Source organism: Rhincodon typus, chromosome 14, assembly GCF_021869965.1.
Source record: "Rhincodon typus isolate 14 chromosome 14, sRhiTyp1.1, whole genome shotgun sequence".
Classification (NCBI taxonomy): domain Eukaryota; kingdom Metazoa; phylum Chordata; class Chondrichthyes; order Orectolobiformes; family Rhincodontidae; genus Rhincodon; species Rhincodon typus.
Genome location: NC_063345.1, coordinates 65,309,647 through 65,319,929, shown reverse-complemented (window position 1 = coordinate 65,319,929; position 10,283 = coordinate 65,309,647).

Here is a 10,283-nt window from a genome sequence, read left to right as displayed (position 1 = left end):
TATGATGCTGCTTGGCCTGCTGTGTTCATCCAGCCCTGCACCTTGTTGTCTCGGATTCTCCAGCATCTGCAGTTCCTACTATCTCTGATTCAAATGTTCTCAGGTATTCCTTTAATACTGTCAGGCCAATCTGGATAACAATCTTGTACATCTTGGCCTTTATGGGGCTTGGGTAATCTGCTCATTGTGTCTGGCTTCTATTTTGTTTCAAAATCATATCATTGCACCTTGGGGAGTAGACACTGCTAATAGGCCAGTGCACTCGCTAGTGATTTTTACAGCTGTCATTATTAATGCCTTATTGCCTGTTTCAACGATGGCTTTATTACTGAATAGTGGATGTGAAATTGTATGATGCCAAATACCAGAGTTAAGACCTTGTGCTCAATATTGGAATATTTGACTTGCGCAGCTTTTGAACCAAAAGCACTGTTTAATCTTGCAAACAACATGCACGTTTTGAAATGTTTCCTCTTCCAGAACTGTGTTTTTGCCTGGGATTGTAGCATTGCAGTGAACAGGATTTGTTCAACGGAACCTGCTTGAGAGAATCAAAGGTGTAATGGTGATTGTTTTGCCAAATGCAGTGTGCTTCCTTCTTGAGGAAATCTCTCAGCAGAGCTGTCTTTTCAATGAGGTTGTGAAATATATGGCGAGAGGAACGTGAAAAATCTGAGGCAATGTTTCACATTCCCCATACTCTGTGGGGTTAGCATTTACCTAACATCCTTGAACTTACTTGGATGGGAACAGACTCTGTGAGCATTGTAAATGGTCTCAAGAAAGTTTTCTGGCTGAAGGTGATCTGGCACTTTGTGCTGTCAAATACCAACACATGTCATTGTGCTGGTGCCATCAGAAAGTGAAGGTTGTGTCTTACCCATGACCATGATATTGTCAATTGTGCAAACATAGCCAGGAACATCGTTACTAACTGTATCCAAGTGCTGCTGGAATAGACCATAAGATATAGGAACAAAATTAGGCCATTCAGCCCATCAAGTCTGCTCTACCATTCAATCATAGATGATATGTTTTTCAACCCCATTCTCCTGCCTTCTCCCTGTAACCCTTCATCCCCTTATCTATTGCTGTCTTAAATACACTCTGGCCTCCACAGCCCTTTGTCGCAATGACCTTCATAGATTAATTACCCTTTGGCTGAAGACATTTCTCCTCATCTCAGTTCCCAAGTGTAGTCCTTTTGCTATGAGGCTGTGCCCTTAGGTCCGAGTCCCACCTATTAGTGGAAACATCTCCTCAATGTCCACTGAATCCAGGCCTCTCAGTATTCTGTAACTTTCAATCAGATCCCCCCGATCCGTCTAAACTCTATCAAGTAGACCTAGAGTCCTCGACGACTCCTCAATATGATAAGAATAGGTCTGGGCTGACTGACAGCCCAAGTGGTTACTGTCAGAAACAGTACTCTCCAAATGGCATCCAAAATGTTCTGAACTCTTGAGATTCTCCTGCTAAATGGATGGATCAGCTTCACATCTAGTTTGGGAAAGAACCTGATCCCGGGAAATTAAAATTGGATTCTTCCAGTTTCAGTATTTTGTGTGGACACCTTTTAAAGAAAAGGTAAAGGCTCCTTGGAATTAGGCATGTTTTTGTCATGTTGTCTTTCTTAAAGATGCATGTGATGGAGCTACACCAACCTGTGTAGTACTCAGTTTCTGAATGATACCATTTTGCTCTATCTCAATCAGTTCTGCTCGGAGCATCTCCTGAATGTGCAGGCTGCACTTCCTTGCACAATCAATAACTGAGGTTGCATCATTCTTGAAATGCAATACTGCATTACCTTTAACATTGCTGATCATGTTGAATCAATCTGGGTATATACATTTGAAATCATTGGATGATTCAATTGCATCACCTGTGGTCTGTTCCACAACAGTGGGTGTGATTCGTATAACATTAATTGTGGCTACACAGAGATGCGTGCATATTGGCAGTCTTATCACTGCTGGATTGTTGGAATCTACTAAGCAAAAGATTTTGGAAACCAAAATGAGCTTGCGTATTGGTACTGCAGTATGATCCTGCTCATGTAAAGAATGAGTGATCTGCTTTACACTGTGAGACTGTCTCTTGAGCTCTGTTGAATGAACTGCCACTTGCTGAGGTACATGTCATTAAGGATGCATTGAGGTAACATACTGGCACTCGCTCCCATGTTGATTTTACCTTTTAGGATGTGTTGACCTGCCTTTTCACAACATATGGTATTAATGGCTGTAAAAGCTTCTGATCACCTTATACAATTGACATTGTGTGTGATGTTAGCAATGTGAAAAGTTTGGTCATCTTCCAAAATGTGTTTTTCACTTGTTTGACCATGCATTTCATCAATATGTTAGTGTGTGCACATTCTTCAGATTTGCCTTGCTGCCAGTGGTGCAGTGGTGCAGTGTTGTACTGCCTCATTGTCATTTGTATTTTGTCCTGGGGTTTGGTTTGGCCTTTGAAACCAGATTTTCTCTACACGTTTCCAATTGCAATTTCCAATTTCCCTTTGTGCCACATGCTTTGGAGATGTGATGAAATGCTGGAGAGCTTTTGAATATTTGAGAAACTGCTTCTATTATGGACCTTTTGGGCTTGATACACTCTGTTGACCATAGCAGTATTGTTGGCTGCACCTGAAGCATACTGTTGTTGTTGGCCTACTAATATAGTTTCATGTTGTAGCCCATCTTCCAAAAAGACAGCAATGTAATGGCCCTTTTCCTTACTTAGAAGATCCTTCCTGAAGGCTTTCATCAGTTTAGAGGCTATTTCTAATTACCCATCCAAGAGTTCTCCTTTGGAGAAGTCACACTCATGCACTTTTCTGCATCATATTACAGTAAACCTATTAATTGACTCTTGGGATTTCTACCTGGATAATGTGAGTTGAAGTTTTTCAATCTTGAAATTAATTCATACCGTGATCTGGTCTGCACACCATCTAGGTCTTTTCTGAATCTTTCTGATCTTCCGTGGGAAAAAAACTGGATGTACTAATTTGATGAAGCCTCTCCTTACTCATGGCAAGTAAGATTTTTAGAGATCTCTTCTTGGGAAGAGGCATTGCTTGAATAGCTATAATTCAGCAAAAATATTATTCGTTGCTCAATCCAAAATTAACTGTTTGCCTTCCATTTCTTGTTGAAGGTTTTTGAATTGAATTTGAGTGTAGGGCTTGTTTCATTCTTTCTTTTATGTGTTTTCTTGCTCTGTCCTTTTATTTTTCCTTCTCTTGATTCAGTTTTACTTTATTTTTCACCATTACAACTCCTTCACTGGATCACTTTGGGACAGTCCTGTTAATATAGGCCTGTAGTAGCAGAACTCTGCAACAGGAATATATTTACATCAAACAAGAAGTGATGATATCACATGAGCTTCCCATTACTTTTGCACTGAATTGGAGAGATAGAATGATAGAAAAAACTTTTTCATGCTTTAAAGTTATAATTTTGATCAGATGGTCTCTTTTCAATGGAAAGCAGGCTGGTGGTTTAATTTTTCTAGACAATAAAAGACACAGAATGTATTTTAATCATCAAGCCTTCAGGCTATTCAATTTGTAAATCTCTAGTCTCAGAAATTAGCGCTATTAGTTTTCTATAATGCTTTGAAGTCCATGGCTGTCACTGGGCTGATCTTCAATTATGATTCCAAGTGTCTGCCACTGAAAACTGATATTATCTTATCAGTGAACACCACTGCTTACCATCACCTGATTAGCCATGATGATGGGGACGTTTGCTTTCTATTTGATGATGCAATGTGTTGATTCATCCATTAGGTCATATAACATAAGAGCTAGAAATGAGTAATGTAGTGCTGAAAGATTCGATGGACATATTATAGCTCCTGGTTTTTTTAATAGGTTACAGCAACATCAGCCTCTGGGCTAATACTACGCTCATCAAGTAAAAAGAGTAGGCCATGCTTCAAGTAGGCAGTTATGGAGACTGAGACATTTATACCCTCCGGTCACATGCTGTAATATGGTGCTGATATCATGAGTATGTCTCTCAAATATATACTTCACACTAGCTATGAAACAAAACATGTGCCGCCTTGAAATACAAGATACAAAGGAGCACCATCACCAACAAATTCTTCTCCAAGGCACAAACCATTCTGACTTGGAACTCCTTCACTGTCACTGTTTCAAAGTCCTGGAGCTCCCATCTTAAAAGCACCCTTCATATGCCTACAGTATATGGATTATAGTGGTTATATGCTCTCCACAGTATTCAGTGGAGTTTAGAAGAGTGAAGGGAGGATCTCATAGAAACATGTAAAATTCTAACAGGGTTAGATATGGTAAATGCAGGAAGGTTGTTCCTGATGACTAGGGAGTCCAGAATCAGGGGTCACAGTCTAAAGATGTGGGGCAAATCTTTTAAGACTGAGATGAGGAGAAATATTTTTATCAGAGTCTGGTGAGCCTGTGGAACTCCCTGCCACAGGAAGTGGTTGAGGCCAAAATATTGAATTTTCAAGAAGGAGTTGGATATACTTCTTAACATATTGAGTTGGGTAATCAGCCATGATCACATTGAATGGTGGAGCAGGCTCGAAGGGCTGAATGGCCTACTCTTGTTTCTGTCTGTTGTTACAATTTTTTTTTGGTTCAAGAAGGCAGCTCATCACTACCTTTTCAAAGGGGTGGAAGGATGGATAATAAATGCTGGCTTAGCAAGTGACTCACTGCCTGGAATTGAATTTTAAGAAAAGTCACATGACTGAAGAGGGAGAGTCTGGATTGAGATTTCATGGAGAAGACACATTTGGCTCATGTAGAGTTTTACCTGAGTAAATGGATAATCTGAAAATACAAAGAAATGAGCACTGACATAGTCAAGTCATTTGAAAGACATTCACAGGGAGGGGAGGAGGCAGGGGTTTGGGCAGGGGGAAGGGCTGGGGGGGTGGAGGCAAGGGGAGGGACTGGGGGAGGAGACAAAGAGAGGGGCTGGGAAAAGTCAAGAGCTGGCAACAGGAGAAACAGAATGATGCAGGATGGTACTAATGACTTGAATCTACTGCTCTGCATACTCTTTCCCTTATTCCCAGTAGCCTCCTGTGCGTATCTCTCTCTCACCTCAGGGACTTCTGGTGTAATTGAATGTCATTGCCTCCCAATCCTAAAGAAGCTACCAAAGCCATTGGTGTAGTCTCCTCACGTTTGGTTGCAATCTGTCGCCATTCCTCCAGGATGACGTACAAGCCCTGACCCGCACCAATGTAACCACCACAGACTCTCCCTCAGTGAATACTTGGATCAAGCATGGGGATCACTGCTGATCCTCCTGGTCTAAGTCTCATCTTCCACCCTACAGAAACCCAAGGTCATTCCAAACTCCTGCTGCCTGCTTCTGAACTCATCCAGTCACCAACATCCCTGAGATTGCTGAAACCCACTGGCTTCCCATCAGCCAACTCCTGAATTCAATAAAAATTCTCATCATTATTTTTAAATCGTTCTTGCTCTTCTGATAACTGTAATTGACTCCTCTTTAGATCCCTTCAAGAACTCTGTGCTTTTTTAGATCTATCCTCTTGTGTATTCTCAAATTTCTTCAGCCAATCACTTATTATTCCCTAAATACTTTGCTTACTGCTGCCTGAGTGCAGAATCAGGGAAGAAGCAGCTGTACTGGATTTTGGAAATGCTAACAGTTTTAATGGTGTGTAATTCAAACTTAATTGCAACAGACTGAAACTATGGAAATAAAATCACTATCCAACAGATGACAAATATTGAATAATTATCTCATAGTAATGCTGTAAATATGGAATAATTTATTATCTCAGAATGAATGAGAGCGAAGATAGATTAATTCATTTTCTAACAGTAGCACAATACCAAGAATAATTTTCATTCGTTCTTGGAATGTAGATGCACTGCGGGTAGAGTCAGCAGGTTTGCCTTAAAGGATGTGGGTTTGTGTGGTACTGTGGCAACTTCTACTGATACTAGCCTTATATCTAACTGATTCAAATTCGTGAAATGCCATGGTGAGAGTTTGAACTCGAAATTAATCTGGATAAATAATCCATGTTTGTCAACCGTCGTAATGGCTTCCCCAGTAAAATTATTATTAAATTATGACAGACTTAAAGTATGCTGTAATTTGCAATGTAACACTAATGGACAGTATACACGCAATAGTCTTTCTGTTAGTGACTGACCATACATGGAGTACTTCAAACTCTCTAACATTTGACAGAATCCAAATGCTGAATAACTAATTTTAAAGTGATGCCCTGAACATATGTGATGAATAATGTTATGAAAGTAATAAATGGTGAGTATAGAATTTGTCAACATCCAATAATAACAGGAAATAATTCATTATGTAACAGGGCCAGACGGAAATGTGAAACAATTGCACACGCTTTGGACTTTAAAACAGAGAACAATTCTTTATTTGACAATAATGTGAGAACTTTCACTGTTCCTGAAGAACAGCTCACAGACTAATTAATTTTAAAGGAGTGACAAATAGCAAATATGGAATAATTCGTAATCTAACAGTGACAGGCTATAACATTGGAATAATTCATGATGTCGCACTATGACTGTGACGTTAAAAGAATTTACTATCAGTGACAGATTGTATAAATGGAATAATTCGTCATCTAAAAGTCAGATGGATTTGCAGTTGTATTCATTTTATACCAGTTAAGAAATAAATATGGAATAATTTATAATGTGACAGTGATATACTGTAAATATACAATGAGGTATTACCTAAAAAAGATTTTGTAACTATGGAATAATTCATTTTCTGTCTCTGCCAGAAGGGTTGTGGAATAATTCATCAATTGACTAATAGAATACAAATATGGAACAATTGATTCTACCATGATAACAAAGTGTAAATATGGAATAATATCTGTTAGAAAGAGTGCACAGAACAAGAAATCTCAAAACTGAGAGGTCACAAGGAGAGGCTGTTTGAAAGAGAGAGCAAGACATTACTAACACACTGAGCGTTGCTCAGCTGGGGATACCAGGGCACTTAATCCTAGAGCCTGGAACGCCACACTGGGAGAAGGTGCTATTTGGTAATATAACTGGACAAGTAATTCAGAATCCTAGGCTAATTCTCCAGGGATATAGCTTCAAATACCAACATGGCAGCGCATGGAATTTTAATTCAACTAATTAAAAAAAAGAATAATTCTAGAATTGACAAATAGTATCTGTAAGGGTGACCATGAATCTGTCATTGATTGTCTGTCTTAAAACCCATCATTTCATGAATGTACTGAAAGGAAATCTGCTTCCCTCGCCTAGTCTGGCTGACTTGCAACTGTAGACTCACAGCACTGTAGCTGACTCCTCACTGCCCTCTGCAATAGCCTTGCAAACCACTCAGTTTAAGGGCAAGTAGGGATGAGCAACAGATGCTGGCTTTGCCAATGATGTCCACATCTCATGAAAGAACAAAAAGAAGATACAGAGAGAGAGAGAGAGAGTGAGTGCAAGAAACACACAACGTACAGAGCATAAATGTGTATGACTGAAGTCTGAATGGGGATGCAGGAGAGAATGAGCATGCTTGATAGAATGAATCTGTCTTAAAGATAGTACATGCAATATCCTGCATGTTCAAATCAGTGGTCAGGAGATAATGGGAAGGAAGCAGAGGATTGAGACAAAGGGATTGGTAACCAAGCAGAGATTTTGAGGAGTTAAAAGACAACTGCTTTAATTTCTAGTTGTGAGCAAGCACAGGCATGCTATTCAAAACATCTTGCACTTCCTGTTCAATAAGGAAGTGTGGCATGTAGTGAGAACTGTAAGTTAGAGGGTATCAGTCAGTGATATCGCGCTCTTCTCTGAGTCACAAGTTCAGGGGTTCAATCCCCATTCCAGGACATATGGCTGACACTCCAACGCAATACTGAGGAGGTGCTGCAGTGTAAGGGATGAGCTCTTCCACTCAAAGCACTTAGCAGAGGGCCTCGCTACCGTTTGGCGGTGGAGTAGGACTCCTGACTGTAGCTTGTCTGCACCGACCACTTTTCTTTCTTTCTTCTACCTTTTGTCACTTTTCATTCTTTTAGTTCTTAAGTTCTTTCTTTCTCTACTCACCGTCTGGAGGGAGCTCGGTCGTGGAGGCAGCATCGGCAGTGGTTTGGGGGACTTCGACAGTCAGTCATGAGGCAGCCTGTGTGCCCGGGCACAACTCTGGCGGTCTGCAGCATCGTGGATTCCAGAGCGCAGTACCAGAGCGGGACTCTACAGTGAGGTGGCTAACGCAGCGATGGAGTGTGGCAGCAGCTGGGGCCCAGCGTGAGCCTGGATGGCAGCAGTGGTGAGGCAGTGGCCAGCGATGAAGTATGGCAACAGCGGCAGTCAGTCGCGAAGGATGGTGGCAGCAGCGGTCACGCCCGAGGCCTTGCGAGCGGCAGCGAAGGCTGGCATGCCCTATGGAAGTCAGCAGCGGCGGTCGGCAGTGAAGGTAGCTGGCATGCAAAGGCGGGTCTGAGCCTTGCACTGGAAAGCATGCCCAGGGCAGGGATAGAGTGAGCTCTCTTGGGGAAAGCCCAGCTTGGAGCATCTGCAGGCCTGTGGCTTAAGAAAGGACTGTATCATGGAAACAGACTCTTTGGTCCAACCAGCCCATGCCAACTGTGTTTCCAAACTAAACTGGTCCAACTTGCTTGTGTTTGGCCCATATCCCTCCAAACCTTTCCTATTCATGAACTTACAACATTGAAAAGACACTTGGATAACTGTACCTGCATCAACCACTTTCTCTATCAGTTCATCCCATACAGGAACCATTCTCCATGTAAAAAATTGCCCCCATGTCTTTTTTAAATCTTTCTCCTCTCACCGTAAAAACGTGGCCCCAAACGTTTGACTTTTTAGACTTTATTTCTTTATTTTTCTACTTTTATACGAAGTCTGTTGTGCTGAACTTATTAACTTATTTCTTTTTTTTTCCTTCTGTAAGTAAAATTTTGTGGTGCTGTGTGTGGCCAGATTATAACCTTTTCACTGTACTCCTGTACACTTGACAATAAAACCTAAATCTAAATTTCAGATGAAGGCAAACGGTTCCAGAATGGACTTTTAAGAAGAGCAGCAGGAGTTCTGCTGGTGGCCTGATTGATAGTTAACCCTTAATCAACGTCACTGAAGGAATTTACGCAGTTGATGCAATTTGTGTGCATGTCAGTTGCTGTGTCTCCCACATTAAACAGTCAGCATTATACTTCAGAACTAATTCATTGGCTGTGAAGGAATTTGAGACTTTCTGAGGCTGTAAAGGGTGCTATATAAATGCAAATTTCTCCTCCTTTGGGTAAAATACTTCAAAGCAAAAAAGATGTTCTAACGTCAGTGAGCAAAGAGGACAAGGAGGAGGGGATTGATGAGCACAGTCTGAAAAACAGCTTTAGCTGTCACTGCAACAACTACGTACATTTATGCGACACACCCAATGTAGAAAACTGCCCAGCATCCAATTTGTATGCAGTACTGATTCTCCCATTACACGTTTCTCAATGTTTACCAGTTTCACTCAGTGCTAAAATGTGAGCTGTGTGTTTCTAACAGCAGCAAGATTAAATGTTGCATTTAGGCAACTGCATATCTTTTCTGTTGATTGATTCATTACATGAAACACTGCAATGATAGTAAATGATTTATTTGCTACTTTAGCCAATTAGCTATTAAAATTGGTTGGGAAGGAAATTCCTCTTCATGTTCATTTGTTAGCTAATTTGCATGCATTGTCAACATCATGCAGATTTTCCCTGCGCGATACATAAGCATCAAGTGATCTGGTTGTGTACATCAAAAATATTGAGAAATTCTAACGTGGGTTATTTGAAGATCAATGGTTCAATGACTGGTGGAAATGTGGTCAATAATGCCAAAAAGAATGTGCATTTATATAACTCCTTTAATGCTATAAAACAGAAGTTAAAAATTTGATACTTGAGGAGACATTAGGAAAGGTAACCAAAAGCTTGGTCAAAGAGATAGATTTCAAAGTGTGAGATAACAAATTGTAGAGCTGGATGAACACAGCAGGCCAAGCAGCATCAGAGGAACAGGAAAGCTGACATTTCGGGCCTTCACCCTTCTTCAGAAATGGGGGAGGGGAAGGGGGTTCTGAAATAAATAGGGAGAGAGGGGGAAGCGGATAGAAGATGGATAGAGGAGAAGATAGGTGGAGAGGAGACAGACAGGTCAAAGAGGCAGGGATGGAGCCAGTAAAGGTGAGTGTAGGTGGGGAGTTAGGGAGGGG